The sequence below is a fragment of the Panthera onca genome, chromosome D3 (genome assembly GCF_046562875.1).
Source record: "Panthera onca isolate mPanOnc1 chromosome D3, mPanOnc1 haplotype 2, whole genome shotgun sequence".
In the NCBI taxonomy this organism is placed as follows: Eukaryota; Metazoa; Chordata; class Mammalia; order Carnivora; family Felidae; genus Panthera; species Panthera onca.
The window spans coordinates 18962523-18981043 of NC_138350.1; the positions used below are offsets into that span (position 1 = coordinate 18962523).

Genomic DNA, 18521 nt, shown 5'->3' on the forward strand with positions numbered 1-18521 from the left:
ATGGTGCAGCTGAACTGGAGAGAAATTTCTCTGGACTCAGAAACAAGGACGCTGCAGCTTCTCCCTCCCTTGCTGCCCAGGGTGGGAAATATTGAGGCCCACTGAATCATCTGAAACACTCCAGGGATTGGTGGGCTGATAAGTTTGGTATCTTCCATTTTGCTTCTCTTAAACCATGGGTGGACAAAATTTCCTGAAAAAAAAAGTAAATATTTTAGGTATTAGGTGACTCGCATTTTCTTTTGCAGGGCTTGACTCTGCCATAGTATCGTCAAAGCAGCCACCAACAATAGCCTTAAACCAGTGATCACTGATGTGTCCCAATAAAAGTTTATTTGTAAAGAAACTCATCGATAGTAATACCATAATAGTAGAAGACTTCAACACCCCACTCACAGCAATGGACAGATCATCTAATCAAAAAATCAACAAGGAAATAATGACTTTGAATGACACACTGGACCAGATGGACTTAACAGATATATTCAGAACATTTCATCCTAAAGCAGAAGAATATACATTCTTCTCCAGTGCATATGGAACGTTCTCCAGAATAGACCATATACTGGGACACAAATCAGCCCTAAGTAAGTACAAAAAGATCAAGATCATACCGTGCATATTTTCAGACCACAACGCTATGAAACTCAAAATCAACCACAAGAAAAAATTTGGGAAGGTAACAAATACTTGGAGACTGAAGAACATCCTACTAAAGAATGAATGGACTAACCAAGAAGTTAAAGAGGAAATTAAAAAGCATATGGAAGTCAATGAAAATGATAACACCACAACCCAAAACCTCTGGGATGCAGCAAAGGTGGTCATAAGAGGAAAGTATATAGCAATCCAGGCCTTCCTAAAGAAGGAAGAAAGATCTCAGATACACAACCTAACCTTATGCCTTAAGGAACTGGAAAAAGAATAGCAAATAAAACCCAAAACCAGCAGAAGACAGGAAATAACAAAGATTAGAGCAGGAATTAATGCTATCGAAACAAAAACAAAAACAACAACAACAACAACAACAACAACACAGTAGAACACATCAATGAAACCAGAAGCTGGTTCTTTGAAAGAATTCACAAAATTGATAAACCATTAGCCAGTTTGATCAAAAAGCAAAAGGAAAGGACCCAAACAAAAAAAATCAAGAATGAAAGAGGAGAGATCACAACCAACACCGCAGAAATAAAAACAATAATAAGAGAATATTATGAGCAATTATATGCCAATAAAATGGGTAATCTAGAAGAAATGGACAACTTCCTAGAAACATATACACTACCAAAACTGAAACAGGAAGAAATAGAAAATTTGAACAGACCCATAACCAGTAAGGAAATCAAATTAGTAATCAAACATCTGCCAAAAAACAAGAGTCCAGGGCCAGATGGCTTTCCAGGGGAATTCTACCAAACATTTAAGGAAGAGTTAACACCTATTCTCTTGAAACTGTTCCAAAACATAGAAATGGAAGGAAAACTTCCAAACTCTTTCTATGAAGCCAGCGTTACCTTGATTCCAAAACCAGACAGAGACCCCACTAAAAAGGAGAACTATAGACCAATTTCCCTGATGAACATGGATGCAAAAATCCTCAACAAGATATTAGCCAACTGGATCCAACAATACATTAAAAAAATTATTCGCCAGGACCAAGTGGGATTTATACTTGGGATGCAGGGCTGGTTCAATATCTGCAAAAAAATTAACTCATCACATCAATAAAAGGAAGGACAAGAACCATATGGTCCTCTCAATAGATGCAGAGAAAGCATTTGACAAATTACAGCATCCTTTCTGGATAAAAACCCTCAAGAAAGTAGGGATAGAAGGATCATACCCCGAGATCATAAAAGCCATATAAGAACAACCCAATGTTGGGGCATCCAGTGGCTCAGTCGGTTGAGCATCTGACTTTGGCTCAGGTCATGACCTCACAGTTTGTGGGTTCGAGCCCCGCATCAGGCTCTGTGCTGACCGCTTGCTCAGAGCCTGGAGCCTGCTTCAGATTCTGTCTCCTGTCTCCTTCTCTCTCTGTCCCTCCCCCACTCATGCTTTGTCTCACTCTGTTTCTCAAAAATAAATAAACGTAAAAAATTTTTTTTTAATTAAAACAAAAAAAGAACGACCCAATGCTAATATCATCCTCAGTGGGGAAAAACTGAGAGCTTTCCCCCTGAGGTCAGGAACAAGACAGGGATGTCCACTCTCACCACTGTTATTCGACATAGTATTGGAAGTCTTAGCCTCAGCAATCAGACAACACAAAGAAACAAAAGGCATCCAAATCGCCCAGGAAGAGGTCAAATTTCACTCTTTGCAGAGGACATGATACTCTATATGGAAAACCCAAAAGATTCCACCAAAAAACTGCTAGAACTGATTCATGAATTCAGCAAAGTTGCAGGATATAAAATCAATGCATAGAAATCGGTTGCATTCCTATACACCAACAATGAAGCGAAAAAAAGAGAAATCAAGGAATCGATCCCATTTACAGTTGCACCAAAAACCATAAAATACGTACGGATAAATCTAACCAAAGAGGTGAAAAATCTATACACTGAAAACTATAGAAAGCTTATGAAAGAAATTGAAGAAGACACAAAAAACTGGAAAAAGATTCCACGCTCCTGGATAGGAAGAACAAATATTGTTAAGATATCAATACTACCCAAAGAAATCTACATATTCAATGCAATCCCTATCAAAGTAACACCACAATTCTTCACAGAGCTAGAACAAATAATCCTAAAATTTGTTTGGAAGTAGAAAAGACCCCGGATAGCCAAAGCAATCTGGGAAAAGAAAACCAAAGCAGGAGGCATCACAATCCCAGACTTCAAGCTACACTACAAAGCTGTAATCATCAAGACAGTATGGTACTGGCACAAGAACAGACACTCAGATCAATGGAACAGAAGAGAGAACCCAGAAATGGACCCACAAATGTATGGCCAACTAATCTTTGACAAAGCAGGAAAGAATATCCAATGGAATAAAGACAGTCTCTTCAGCAAGTGGTGCTGGGAAAACTGGACAGTGGCATGCAGAAGAATGAACCTGGACCACTTTCTTACAGCATACACAAAAATAAACTCAAAATGGATGAAAGACTTCAATGTAAGACAGGAAGCCATCAAAGTCCTAGAGGAGAAAGCAGGCAAAAACCTCTTTGATCTTGGCCGCAGCAACTTCTTACTCAACATATCTCCAGAGGCAAGGGAAACAAAGCAAAACTGAACTATTGGGACCTCATCAAAATAAAAAGCTTCTGCACTGCAAAAGAAACAATCAGCAAAACTAAAAGGCAACAGACAGAATGGGAGAAGATATTTGCAAATGACATATCAGATAAAGGGTTAGTATACAAAATCTATAAAGAACTTACCAAACTCAACACCCAAAAAACAAATAATCTAGTGAAGAAATGGGCAAAAGACAGGAATAGACACTTCTCCAAAAAAGACATCCAGATGGCCAACCGACACATGAAAAAATGCTCAACGTCACTCATCATCAGGGAAAAACAAATCAAAACCACAATGAGATACCACCTCACACTTGTCAGAATGGCTAACATTAACAACTCAGGCAACAATAGATGTTGGCGAGGATGTGGAGAAAGAGGATCTCTTTTGCATTGTTGGTGGGAATGCAAGCTGGTGCAGCCACTCTGGAAAACAGTATGGAGGTTCCTCAAAAAAGTAAAAATAGAACTATGCTACGACCCAGCAAGTGCACTAGTAGGCATTGATCCATGGGATACAGGTGTGCTGTCTCGAAGGGACACATGCACCCTAATGTTTATAGCAGCACTATCAACAATAGCCAAAGTATGGAAAGAGCCCAAATGTCCCTCAATGGATGAACGGATAAAGAAGATGTGGTATACATATACAATGGAGTATTACTCGGCAATCAAAAAGAATGAAATCTTGCCATTTGCAACTACATGGATGGAACTGGAGGGTATTATGCTAAGTGAAATTAGTCAGTCAGAGAAAGACAAAAATCATATGACTTCACTCATAGGAGGACTTTAAGAGACAAAAGAGATGAACATAAGGGAAGGGAAACAAAAATAATATAAAAACAGGGAGGGGGACAAAACAGAAGAGACTCTTAAATTTGGAGAACAATCAGAAGGTTACTGGAGGGGTTGTGAGAGGGGGGATGGGCTAAATGGGTAAGGGGCACTAAGGAATCTACTCCTGAAATCATCGTTGCACTGTATGCTAACTAATTTGTATGTAAATTAAAAAAATAAAATAAAATAAAATAAACCACTTTATTTGTGGACACTGAAATTTAAATGTCAGAATTTTCACATGTCACAAAATATTCTTTTGGGTTTTTCCAACCCGAATTAAAAAAATGTAATATATACATAATAACCATTATTAGTTATTATTAGTATTAGTATAAATACTAAGAACATGCGGTTGTACTTAGCTGGTAATTTACAAAAAGAATGCACTAGAAGTTGAAGGAACCTCTTCAAGCAAAAAACAGTGATGAAATGGCAAATCTTTTCTTGTTGTGTGAGGAAAACCAAGTGCCAGAACCAGCAGAGCAGAACAGGAGAATCCAAACACAGGAATAGGGAAAATGAACATGCTGAGCTGATGATCTTAGTATGAGTGGAACATGGAAATGAAGATGCAGAAATTCTCTTCATCAGACTGGTTTCAAATTCAAAACCAGTCATTCCAAACATTTTGAAGAGAGTGACTCCGGAATGATACTCAGAACAAAGGAAGGCCACTTGAGTCAAGATCCTGCTTATGCATTGCAGCCTGCAAACCACGTGACCCATGCGACACTCAAGTGGCCACTCAATCTGAACGGAGGGCAACAGATAGTTCTATTATCTAAAAGAAATGTTTTCAATGTTTATTTTTGAGAGGGAGAGCAGGGGAGGGACAGAGAGGGGGGCACAGAGGATCAAAAGTGGGCTCTTTGTTGACAGCAGAGTGCAGAGTGCCCTAAGCAGGGCTCAAACTCAGGAACCCTAAGATCATGACCTGAACCAAAATCAAGAGTCAGATACTTAGCCAAGTGAGCCACCCAGGTGCCCCAAATAGTCTTATTATTTGGAGACTTCATCTAAACCAGATTGTAAAAGGCACGCATCACAAGTCATGTCTTACAGTCCCTCAGATTTTCTGTCTTCATATCTCAGTGTCTACTTGGAGCTATACTTTCTGTAGGAGGCAGGGTGAAAGTCCTTGAAGTTCAAAGCAACTTCCTGCTTCCAATGTAAACAGTGGAAATCCCAAAAGACCTAAATTCAGTGATGGAATCCCAGGAGGACATTCCTCAGCTGTGGCCCCTTCAGATTTCTCTCCTACAGTGAACGCAACCTTAAAATCTGTCCCATTCTCATCAAGCCATGTTTAGAATGGAACATTATTTTCTTGGGCTTATGCAAATGACAGGGCTCATTTCAATCTATGGATCTAGACACAAAAAATAGCTTGGAAAGGCTGGAAAAAAACAGACTTTTCAAGTCCAACAAGTCAAAACTAGATTATTGATCCCAAGAAGGAAAATCTGATTGTGTTATTTTGTGACTTTAACTATGGGCACCATAAAGGAGACAGGCAGCCAGAACAGAAGACTCACAGAACCTTTAAATGCCTCAGCTGCTTGAAAGTTCTAAAGAATGTCAAGTTTATGAGCTATTTGAGGAACAATTTGGAACTTGAGAAGCAGAGGGGTGACAGCTGGGAAATCCACACCACCTGCTAGCACCGTCACCCGCAATTTCTCACTCCTTCCATCTGCAATGTCACATTGAAAGTATACACACAATCTAGGAGCCCTCCACTTTCTGTAAAATTTGTGAATTGTCATTCAAAACAGATCAGATTCTCTTACAGCACAAGGAGGACAATCATAAGCCTGGCGAAATGCCCTGTGTGTGCCAGGTTTGCAATTACAGATCATCAGCCTTTGCCAATGTGGGAACATTTCAGAAAGTGCCATGAAAACACTAAGAATTTGCTTTGTCCACTCTGTCCCAACATTTTCAGAGCTGTCATACTTCATGTGAATCATTGTTGAAGGCATTGGAACAAGAGTCTTTTCAGTGTTCCAAACTCTGGCTTCGGTTTTTGACTTCAAAGGAGAAAACAGCATCAGTTCAAGAATCATCAGAAGCTTGTCTCTTCATCAGAAGAGAAGGTTTGCCTCCTGAAACAGAGGTTATGATTCAAACTCAAGTTCAAACAGGATCAAGAAGTGCAGCATCCATTATTGTGAGCAACACTAACCCCTGGCTGTCACCCATAAAATCTAAAAAGAGGATTGACACGAACTCTAGGTATTCCAGACGTTACCACAGACAGCGTTATAGCTAAAATTATGTTCTACCCACCTCCAAGAATTCTGAAGGCAGAATTGAGGCGAGGCCATCTGTATATCATGGCTGTGGATGATGGTGGTCAGCAATAGTCAGGTTTTACAGTGACAATTCTTTAGCTCTGTACTGTCAAGAAGCTCAGAAGGCTTCTTTATGCTCCTTCCCAGTCAACCTCTCCCTGCAAAGTAAACATTATTCTGATCTCTAACACCATAGAGTCTTTTTTTAAGCTTTGAGTAAATGGGATCACAATATTTTTGTCTTTGTCTTCCTTTAAGTAAGTGGGACGCATTCTTGCTGTATGCAGCCATAGCACATTCTTTTTCATTGCTGGGTAGAATCCCATTGAATGAATATGGTAGTTTTACGCATCCATTTTAATTCCCGATGAACTTTGAGGCTGATTGTTTTGCTATTTGGAATAAAACTGCTATGAGCTTGTTCATGTTTCTTGGTAGGCTTATGTAGTCATTTGTCTGGAATGTATGTATACTTATGAGAAGTGCCGGAACTACTTTGATTTAGCTTTTAAGTGCAGATTCTGCCAAATACTGTTTCAAGAGTGATTGAAATAATTTATATTTCCACCAACAATATTGAGAATTCTACAGATACAGTACTTAGTACTGTCAATCCTTTCCATTAGTGCCATTCTCTTGGAGTTGTAATGGTACCACATTATTGTTTTTATCTACATCTCCCTAATGAGTAATGATCTGGAGAATATTTTTTTCATATGATTATTGGCCACTTGAATACCATCCTCTTCTATTAAGTGTCTATTCAAGTCTTGCCCCCTCTTTTTTTTTTTTTCTTTCTTTCTTTTCTTTCTTTCTTTCTTTCTTTCTTTCTTTCTTTCTTTCTAAACTAGACTGTCAATTGGGAAGGGCATGAAGGAACTGCGGGGGTGCTGGAAATGTCCCATATTTTGACCTGGATGGTGACTTCATGGGTGTATATATGTACATTTGGGTTGGTGCTTCATGTTGCATCATACTTAAGAAATTATTGCCCACCTAGGACATAAATATATTCTTCCTATTTTCTTTTTGGAGCTTTACTGTCTAGCCTTTAGGTCTATGATTCATCTCAAATTTATTTATTTTTGTCTATGGTGTGATAAGTCAGGGTATCCAGGTTTATTTTTTCATATGCTTATTCAAATCAGCACTAAGAAGACCACTCTTTTCTCACTGTATTGCAGAGGAACCTTTGTGTAAATCTGGCAGGTGACTGTATATATATTTCTGGACTCCATTCTATCCCATTTCTTTGCTTCTCTAATCTTTTTTTTTTTTTTTTTTTTTTTAAATTTTTTTTTTTTTTTTTAACGTTTATTTATTTTTGGGACAGAGAGAGACAGAGCATGAATGGGGAGGGGCAGAGAGAGAGGGAGACACAGAATCGGAAGCAGGCTCCAGGCTCTGAGCCATCAGCCCAGAGCCCGACGCGGGGCTCCAACTCGCGGACCGCGAGATCATGACCTGAGCCGAAGTCAGCCGCTTAGCCAACTGAGCCACCCAGGCGCCCCTGCTTCTCTAATCTTATGGTAATGCCATACTGTTTCAAATACTGTAATTCTGCTTAAGTTTATGTGATAGTTAATTTTATGTGTCAACTTGACTGGGCTAAGGGATGCTTAGATAGCTAGTAAGACATTATTTCTGGGTGCATCTGTGAGGGTTTTTGGAAGAGATTAGCATTTGAATCAGCAGACTGAGACCAATCCATTGAGACCCCTAAGAGAACACAATAAAGGAAGAGAAATCTCCCTCTCTCTTTTCTTGAGATGGGACATCCATATCTCCTGCCTTTGGACAACAGAGCTTCTAGTTCTTGGGCCTTCAGACTGACTGATTTATGCCAGTAGCTTTCCTGGGTCTGTGGCTTGCCGATAGCATATGATGGGTCTTTGTCTCCATAATTGCAGAAAACCCATCTCTCTCTCTCTCTTTTTATCCTATTGGTTCTATCTTTCTAGAGAACCCTGACTAAGACAGATATCTGGGAGTTTAAGTTCTCCAGGGTTGGTGTTCAAAGTTGTCTTGGCTATTCTGGTGCTTTGTTGAACTGAAGTGATTATAGTGGAAATCCTTGTCTTGTTCTCAGATTCATATACAATAGTTCATCATTAGTCATGGTGTTAGCTGTAGGGCTTTTTGTAGCTACCCACTGACTTTGGGGAAATTGAGCTAGAAAGCAATAACAGAAAAATAATTGAGAAAAAAACCCAAAATTCAGAAATTAAGCAATATAATTGAAAATAAGACTGGGACTAGGGTGTAGGAAGCCAGGAGACAAAAGTGCAAAATACCATTCCTACACTTTCACAAATCTCTTGAATGCTGTACTCTATGCTCATTCTAGTCTTGGTTCTGCTTCTAAATAACTCAGAGCTCCTATGAGAAAATGATGTGGGAAAGGAAAATATTTGCAAGTGAATTGTATTGAAGCAGCAAAATTTGTAAGATAAAGCTAAAGTGGTTGTTAGAAGAGATTCATATTTAAGCTGCATATATTTGAAAAGAAGAAGGGTTGGGGTGGGCAAAATGGGTGAAGTGGACCCAAAGGTTCAAACTTCCAATTATAAAATAAGTCATGGGGAGGTAATAATACACAGCATGGTGACTATAGTTAAATACTGTATTGCACATTTAAAAGTTCCTAAGAGAGTAAATCTTAAAAATTCTCATCACAAGAAAAAAATTTGTAGCTTTGTTTGGTAATGGATAGATGTTCATTGGACTTATTGTGGTTATCATTTCACAATATATACAAATATTGAATCAGGACATTGACGCATGAAAGTAATAAAATGTTATATATCATTGCACTTCAATGGAGGAGAGGAAGGAGAAGAAGGAGGAGCAGAAGAATTGGAAAACTAATGATCTAAGTCAGTGCTGTTGACAGAAGTTTCTGCAGTGATAGAAATGTTCTGTATCTGCTCTAATATGCCACATGTGTCTACTGAGCCATTGAAATGTAGCTAGTATGACTGAGGTACTAAAGTTTTTATTTTATTTAATTTTGATTAATTTAAAATTAAATTTAAAGGTAGGAAAAACTAATATTCCTTACAAATGAATTCCATATTATTTCTGTACTCTGAATAATTTGTGTATCTCATAGATTCTCTCCTTTCAATGAGACTACATGTCCTTTCCTGAGGGTAGGCTGGATTTAGTGGCTTGCTTCCAAAGAGTAGGATATGGAAAGGAGAAAAAAGTAACTTTGCAGTGGAGAAATCAGTGGTAAGTCATAGGGATAGGATGTATCCCTGATGGAAGTGGTAAGGACACATCACCTCTGTGGTATAATTCCAAAAACCTATATCCCCAGCGTAACCAGGAGGAAAATACCAGACCCAAATTGAGAGACATTCTGCAAAATCTCTGACCCTTTAAGGACTCCTTAACATTGTCAGGATCATGAAAAACAAGGAAAGTTTAAGAAACTGTCAGAGACCTGAGTAGGCTAAGGAGAAACTATGACAACGTAGTGCAGTATCCTGTATGGGAATCTGGCACAGAAAAAGGACATTGGAAAAACCAGTGAAATGTGAATAAAGCCTGGACCATAGTTAATAGTAACTTACTGAAAGATATTGAAGTAATTTTGAGGCCTAAAGGAGGTCATTTCCCAAATACACATTTTAGACATCAAAATATTTTCTCTTTATCTACATCCTCTTCATTTTGACTATGGTATACTTCACTGAATAGAAATCCTCAAATGCAAAGATCAATGATATTTAGACTGTTATCTGACCATAATACAACAAGATGAGAAATTCATGAAAGAACAGCTTTTTAAAATCCCACAGATTCGGAAAACAAATACCATATTACTATATAACTCTTGTGTTAAAAAGAGAATCACTAGGGAAATTAAGACATATGTGGAATTGAATGATAATGAACATATTATGAAGCAAAAATTGTAGGACACAGTTAAATTGGTAGTTAAGTAAAATAAAGTAAATTAATAGCATTATATACAAGAGAAACAAATGAGAATTTACAAATAAACATCCCAGACATTTATCTCAAGATTGTAAAGAGTATAACATTGTATGGTGACAGAGGCTAACTACACTTAGCATGGTGAGCACTGCATTATGTATAGAATTGGAAAAATCATTACACTGTACACCTGAAACTAATATAATATTGTATGTCAACTACAATACAATTTAAATTTTTTTTTTTAAATATCGTAAGAGGAACAACAGAACCTATAGAGATACTAAGAAAGAAAACAATGAGTGGATAATATAAATGAGCTAGAGATGAATATAACATTGTTGATTAGCAAAACCAAAAGCTGTCTTTCTTTTTCCTTTCAAAAGATTACTAAACTAGACAGGCTTTCTGGCAGAAATGGGCAATTAAAAAAATTCTATAAAGGGCTAGATAGCACATATTTTAGGCTTTTGAATATGATTTCTGGAAACGAATCAACTTTGCTGTTTTAACAGGAAAGCAGCCATAGACAATACCTAAAGGAATGGGTATGTCTGTGTTCCAATAAAACTTTATTTATGGACACTGAAATTTGAATTTTATATAATTTTCAGACGTCACAAAATAATATTCTTTGTGCTTTTTTTCAAGCCATTAATAAATGTGAAGTTCATTCTTCGGTCGCTGCACACTATACAAAAATAGGTGCCAGGCTGGACTGGATTGGCCCCAGATGCAACCTCAGGAGTGTGGGCGCCAAGCCCAGTTGTGTGATCAAGGTCCCTTAAACGTGGGGCTGGCAGCTGGTGCTTTTATGAAAAAGGTAGCACACCTGAGAGGATTGTGAGAGCTAAACTCCAAGTTGACAAAAGTATCCCCTGATGGATTGGGAGCCCGCCCTTGACCTTGAACCCCGGCCCGCTCTGCAACCTCGACTTCCCAAGACATTTCCGAAGACTCGGGGTGACAGCGGCGGCGCTCATCCCCCTCACCCCGACCCTGCGCCCAGGGATCACCAGCAGAGGCGCCAGAGCGCGCGCAGGCGCGGGACCCGGCCTCGCCGCCAATCAGATCGCAGCGCCCAGAGCCGCGCCGGCCTCGGGCCCCGCACCTGGCGGCCAATCACAGATCGCAGCGGGCGCGCGTGCGGAGGCGGCGGCAGCGGCGGCGGCGGCGGCGCCTGGGCCCTGAGGAGGCGTCGTCCCCGCGGGCTTCGCCTGGGGAGCACCTCGGGGCGGTGCGCCTCCGGCTGCTCCGCGACCGCCGCGGACAGGGGCCGGTGAGGACGGGGGCGTGGCGCGGCCGTAGTGTGTTCCCAGAGGGGAGATGGGAGGGATTCCGCGGCCGCAGTCTCGCGGGCCGCTCCGCTCCCGGTCTCGCCCTGCCGGAGAGGCCTGTCCCTGCGCCGCGGCCTCTGAAGGGAGTGTCGGGTGAGCGGCCCCCGCCGCGTCCTGCGACCCCGGGTGCGCACACCCCCTCCCCCGATCTTGGCGGGCGCCTTTCAGGAGGCCTCCCCTCCCCCACGCGGGCGGGGCGCCCCATCCCCCAGGCCTGGGCCCGGCCTCGGCGTCCTGGAGAAGGGGCCTGCCCTGCTTCCTGACACCCTCCCCGCCCGCGGCCCACCTCGCCCGCCCCGCCGGGGTCGCTTCTGGAACTCAGCGCGTTTAAACCTCGCAAGCCAGCCCTCTCCCCGTTCTGGACGTCTGTGGCCCAGACCCTTTCAAGGGGATTCAAGCATTTTCAAATTCATTTATTGCTCTCTCGCCTCCCTCAGCGCCTTAGTTTTCTTGTGCGCTGTGTCTCTGCCTGGGCTCTACCTCAGACCCTTGCACGCTAACGAAGGCCCCCTGACAGCCAGGACCCGGGGTGCTTGCCAGGCTTTGGATTTGGGCGGTTGGCAGGCACAGTGCTTTCTTTACGGAGAGAGGGTAGATGGGAGGAACAGGTGTGGGAGAAAGGAACCCAGTTTTCTTTTCTGGTTAAGTGTGAGATGCTTCAGACACATCCAGATGGTAGTGTCAGATAGTCAGTGGGACGTAAAGTGTTCCTGTAACGTGGAAGTAACCCTAACCCTCCCTTCTGGTTGCCTCAAGGATGTGACCTTCTGCCTGGAGTAGCTCAAGTTCTTAGAAGTTTCAGTGCACGCCTGAGGTAAGATGAAAGGTCTTTGTAGTAACGGCCAAGATTGTGTCTTTTTTCTTCAGGATCGTAGATTTTAAGCTGTGTGAAACTGACTTTCTTTTTCCTTTACTCTGGCAGGAGGCTAAAATGGGTTGATACACATACCTAAGATTTCAGCTAAGGTAGTAAAGTACTAAAGTGGTTCCTTCAGGGTAATGTGTGTTGGTTAAGAATGGTGACATAGAGTTAGTTTTGTTCATTTCTATACCCTTTTCCTTGAGGGCTTTATTTCATGAAATAATTGAATGTGATTGGGTAGGGGAGGCCATAGGAATTCATTTCATGCCAGTAGGCACAACAATAAGTAAGTTCTAGGCCCAGGAACTTGTGTATATAGCTCAGTGAGACCCATTATATAGTTAGTTATCTATTGCTGTGTAACACATTGTCTCAAAACTTAATAATTTAAGAAATGTTTATTTCGCCGTTTGTCGTAGCGTAGGATGTAGGACTGGCTTAGCTGGGTGATTCTGGCTCAGGGTATCTTAGGAGGTTGTAGTGAAGCTTTTGGCTGGATTGGCAGTCTCTCAAGACTTGACTTTTGTTGGATGATCCATGTCTAAGCTTTCTCACCTGACTTGTAGCGAGGGGATCACTTCTTCCCTCTGGATCTCTCTACGGAGCTGCTCACGTCATGGCAGCTGGCTTCCCTCAGAGTGAGTGATTCAAGAGAAACCTTGTACCCAAGATGAAGTACAGAGCCTTTTGAAGAAGTTACAAACCAGGACTTCTGTATTTGCTTAGTCACATAGGCTAGCCCTGTGATGGTGTGGGAGAGGACTACACAAGAGTGTGAATAAATAACAGGAGGCAAGATTCACTTGGGGCCATCTTGGAGGGTGGCTCCCATACCCGTTTATCCACCATTCCAACTCTTCTCCATATTCACCTATCATTATGAGTCAATTATTTGGCTCCAGGCTAAGGGCAAAACCTCCCCTTGTGTGCTAAATCCAAGCAGTTTTTGTTTATTCAGGAATATTGTTCGAGCAAGTCTCCTCTTTGTCCTGGGTTAAGTTTTCTGTTTCTCTGGATCATTCTCATCAGCAAACAGACTGATTGTAATAGTACCTCTCATTAAAAAATCCATCTTTTGATTGCACATCCCTCATCTGCTTATTTTATTTCCTATTTTCATTATAGGAAAATTTCTCCAGAGTTGTCCATATTTGCTTCCTCCAGTTTTCCCATTCTTCTCTAAATCCACTCTTGCCAGGGTCACCAGTGAATTTCATATTGCTCAATCCAATGGTCAATTTTTAGTTTTTAATTTATGTGATCTATTGGCAGTATTTATCAGTCGTTCATTTCCTCTTCCCTGAAAATAACTTTTCATTTGGATTGCAGCATGCTTCTTTTTCTCCATTCTCCTTTACCACCTCCCCACCCCCACCCCCACCACAGTTGGCTGTAAGTAACTGTTCCCTTTTCATATCCTTTTCTGGTTTCTTCTCATGTTCCTGACCTCTAACCAATGGAATGCCTGAGGGCTTGGATATCAGACCTCTTTCCCTAGATGATCTCATTCAGTCTTGTGTTTTAAATAACATTACATGCCAAAGGCTCCAAAATCTGTGTACTTAGCCCAGGTCATTCTCTGAGTTCTGTCTCATATTTACCTGCTCAGCATCACCCCTTATATATGTCATCCTCTTCTTCACATCTCAAATCCAGTTAGTCTGTCAACAAATCTTGTGGGCCTTCAGGATTTTGATCTAGAACCTGACCCCATCTCAGTACCTTTGTCTCCTAGTACAGTCATTTTTTTTTTTTGTTTCTGTTAATTCAGTAGTCTCTTAACATGATTTCCGTCTTCCAGGAGCAGCAGAGTGATCCTGTTGAAATGAAAGATCATATCACTCCTCACTCAAAACCTCCCAGTGACCTGTCAGTAAAAACCAAAGAACTTAGAATGGCCTACATTAACGTACTACAGTGAACTCATTTTTGACCTCATTTCCTTCACATTGGCTTGCTCATTATGTTAGCCTCTTGACCGGTCCTTAAATTTGGTAAACAAGCTCTTGTCTCGGAACCTTTGTATTTGCTCTTCTTTCTGCTGGAGAATTCTTTCTCGGATCTCCATAACCATGCCATACAGATACCAGCCTGCCTCCATACTACCTGGCCCATTTCCTGTTTTATTTTCTCTGTAGTATTTATAACCATTTGAAATTCTATGCGTATGTATATACACATATAATAACATAACATTTTATATGTTTTTTGTTACATTATTTACATATCAAAATATGTAATGTGTAATACTGTAATATTACATGTGTTAACATTATATGTATATATTTTTTAAATGTATTTCCCAGTTACGTCTGTTGCAGTCAGTGTCAGCTCCCTGAAGAAAGGGTCTTTGTTTCAATCGCTACTGTATCTCCAGTACCGAGACCAGTACCTGGCACATGGTAGGCTCACCAAACACTCACTAATACTCAGATTCCTTACAAACACCCATCTTGAGCCTTCTCCCTCCCCCTTTCTCTGTGGTTAGGAGGCTGTCAGACCTGTGCAGTTATCATTCTGTTCCTGTGTCATTTCTTTGTTTCTTAGTCTTTTGTGAATAGGGGTATGTTCTAATTCTACTGATTTGGTATGTTTTATAGTTGCAGTTCATCCAAAATTGTGAACATCAGGACATTGCCAATATTATATGTATGACCACACATAGAACCTTTTAGGGTGATCTTTCCATAGAATAACAATTTCTCCCTAATTTCTTAGGGAAAAAAAGAAAGAAAAAAGAAAAACTCCCCCCTCCTCCTTTCTTTGGACCCAGGAGTTCTAATACAGCAATATTATGTTAGGGTCAATTTGATACGAAAAAAAGAATAGAAGCTTTCTTCATCTTTTGGTTTCATAACACTGAAAAAAAATGGAACACAAGTTATCTTAACCTTATCCTTTGTAAGTTCCTTATGTGTCAATGACAAGTGTTCCTAGGTGCATTCCTTATTCTTTCCTTTAAATGTATAAATCAGTCATTTGAGTAACACTGAATTATAGAGTTCTGAGAGTTCAGCTTAAGCATTAGTATTGTATATATTTGAAAACAAAATATGGATGCTCTGTGGAAGTCTTACCAGTATTATTTTCCCTGGGAGCTTCCCAATAGCAGGGAGATACATGTTATATAGCGATTCATGATAGGGCCCACCTGGCGTGCATAGAATTTGCTCTCCACTTTCACAATGTCCAGTTTCCTTATAATTAGGTTGACTAATTTATCACCTAAACGGGGATGTTTTTAAGAGTAAAAAGTGGCACTTTTAAAAAATACATAGGGACAACAGGTCAAACTGGATTGCCCTGGTCAAATTAGGATATTTAGCAATCCTAATAATAAAGTCGGTGTTCTAAGTCCTTAGTATCAGGGTGATGTCCACTCTATAAGAAGATATCCATTCATCCCTGGGAAGGTATATCCCCCACTACATATTTGTACATTGGCTCTGTGATACTAGTTTAACTCTTTTTCTTGGCTAGATTAGTTTGCATTATTACCATAATCCTAATTACCTAACTCTTGTTACATGAATGGAGTCTGGTTAGGGGCTTTGAAAATTTAGTATCACTTGTTAGGATGTGGGGGTCACACCAGCCTATTGCTAGGAATTTTTTTTCTTTAATTGAGATATAATTCACATACTATACAATTTACTCCATAGAGTGCAAAATTGAATGATTTTTACTATATTCACAAAATTGTGCAGTCTTTACTGCTACCTAATTCAAGAACATTTTATCAACCCTAAAGCCCTGTGTTAGTTTCCTGTGGCTACTATAACCAACTGCCACAAGCTTGGTGGATTAAAACAACAAAAATTTATTCCCTCTCACTTCTGGAGGCCTAAATCAAGGTGTTGGCAGGGCCATGCTACCCTTGACACTCTAGGGGAGAATCCAGTGCTGGCCTCTTTCAGTTGGCAGTCTTTGGCTTGTGGCCATGTCACTCCAGTCTTTTTACAATGCTTTCTTCTGGTGTATGTATGAAATCTCCTTCTGCCTCTCTTTTAAGGATATTTGTGATGGTATTTTGGACCCATTTGTATAATCCAGGGTAATCTCCCCATCTAAAAGACCCTTTCCAAAATTAGGTAACATATATGTGTTTCAGGGATTAGGATCTGATATTTTGGTGGGCCATTATTCAACCTACTACATTCCTCATTCTTTTTTCCTCCCAACCCGTGGCAACCAGTAGTTTGTCTCTATAGATTTACCCATTGTAGACATTTTATGAGAGGAGTCATACAGTATGTGGCCTTTCTGTGTCTGGCTTTATTCACTAGCATGTTTTCAAGGTTCGTCCATATCACACATATACAGCAGTACTTAATTCATTTTCATTGCTGAATAACATTCCATTGTATGGTTATGCCACAGTTTATCCATTTATCAGTTAATGGACATTTGGATTTTTTGTGCTTTGTGGCTTTTATTTTTAATGCTGCTGTGAACATTGTTATGCAAATTTTTGTGTTTATGCAAATTTTTGTGTAGACTTATGTTTTCAATTCTTTGGGGTATATACCTAGGCGTGAAATTGTTGGAGCATATAACTCTGTATTTAATTTTTGAGGTGCTGTCGAACTGTTCTCCAAAGTGGCTGACCATTTTATAGCAGTTTTACCAGCAACACATGAGGAATCCAATTTCTCCACATTTCTCTGCAACACTTGTTAGTGTTCCTCTTTTTGATTATAACCAACCTAGTGGATGTGAAGTTGTATCTCATGATTTTGATTTACATTTCCCTAATGACTAATTGTGTTGAGCAATATTTCTTGTGCTTATTGGCCATTTGCATATCTTTGATGAAATGTCTATTCATATTTTTTATTCATTTTTTTAAATAAATTTTTTGTCGTAAAACAGGTAACATAAATTTTATCGTCTTAACCATTTAAGTGTTAAATATATGTGCATTGTATTTTTTTCATATTGTTTTAAAACAGATCTCTAGAACTTTCCATCTTACAAAATTGAAACTCTGTATCCACCCCATTAAATAACATACTTCTTTTTTCCCTCTTTCCCTAGACCCTGGTATCCACCATTCCACTTTTTGTTTCTTTTCTGTTGCTTTGGCTCCTTTAGATACTTCATGTAAGTGAAATTGATATAGTATTTGTCTTTTTTGTGACTAGCTTTTTTCATTTAGCATAATGTCCTCAAGATTCATGGGTGTTGTCCTATGTGAAGGAATCCCTTCTTATGGCTAGATAATATCCCATAGTATGTGTGTATCACATTTTTAAAATTCATTCATCAGTTGGTGGACATTTGGGCTGCTGCCACCTTTTGGTTATCATGAACAGTGCTGCTGTGAACATGGGTGTGCAAGGATCTCTTCAAGATCCTGCTTTCATTTCTTTTGGATGTGTATCCAGAAGTGGGATTGCTGGATCATATGGTAGTTCTATTTTAATTTTTTGAGGAACCTCTGTTGTTTTCCATAGCAGTTGTGCTATTTTACATTCCAATCACAGCATATAAGGATTCTACTTTTTTTGCATCCTTGACAACAGTTGTTATTTTTTTCTTTTTTTTTTTTTAATGTTTGTTTATTTTTGAGAGAGAGAGAGTGCAAGCAGGGAAGAGGCAGAGAGAAAAGGAAACACAAAATCTGAAGCAGGCTCCGAGCTGTCAGCACAGAGCCCTATGCCCTATGCGGGGCTCAAACTCATGAACTGCAAGATCATGACCTGAGCCGAAGTCGGATGCTTAACCAACTAAGCCACCCAGGCGCCGAAAAGTTGTTATTTTCTGGTGTACTTGTTTATTTTTATATTTTTTGATAGTAGGCATTCTAAGGGGTGTGAAGTGATATATCATGGTGGTTTTGATTCACATTCCTCTGATTACTGGTATGTTGAACATCTTTTCATATACCTGGCCATTTGTTTATCATTTTTGGAGAAATCTCTATTTAATTCCCTTGCCCATTTTTTAAATTGAGTTGTCTTTTTACTCTAATGACATAAGAA

General features: G+C 39.9%; 2 protein-coding genes, 1 pseudogene and 2 gene segments (V, D, J or C); 2 read left to right on the forward strand and 3 right to left on the reverse strand.

The window, feature by feature from the left end:
- Positions 1 to 11938, forward strand: LOC132665203 (zinc finger protein 280A-like; annotated as a pseudogene).
- The window catches only part of LOC144613894 (immunoglobulin lambda-1 light chain-like), a 429142-nt gene that overhangs the window by 293788 nt on the left and 116833 nt on the right, over positions 1 to 18521 (reverse strand).
- LOC132675490 (immunoglobulin lambda-1 light chain-like) overlaps positions 1 to 18521 on the reverse strand; it is a 500428-nt gene that overhangs the window by 285249 nt on the left and 196658 nt on the right. The window lies entirely within an intron of this gene.
- Positions 1 to 18521, reverse strand: part of LOC132675035 (Ig lambda-1 chain V regions MOPC 104E/RPC20/J558/S104-like) — a 333884-nt gene that overhangs the window by 275469 nt on the left and 39894 nt on the right.
- The window catches only part of ZNF280B (zinc finger protein 280B), a 21756-nt gene continuing 14707 nt past the window's right edge, over positions 11473 to 18521 (forward strand). The window contains exons 1-2 of the mRNA XM_060612597.3: positions 11473 to 11617; positions 12432 to 12489. The gene's annotated coding sequence lies outside the window, so the exon portion shown is untranslated. The remainder of the gene's footprint in view (positions 11618 to 12431; positions 12490 to 18521) is intronic.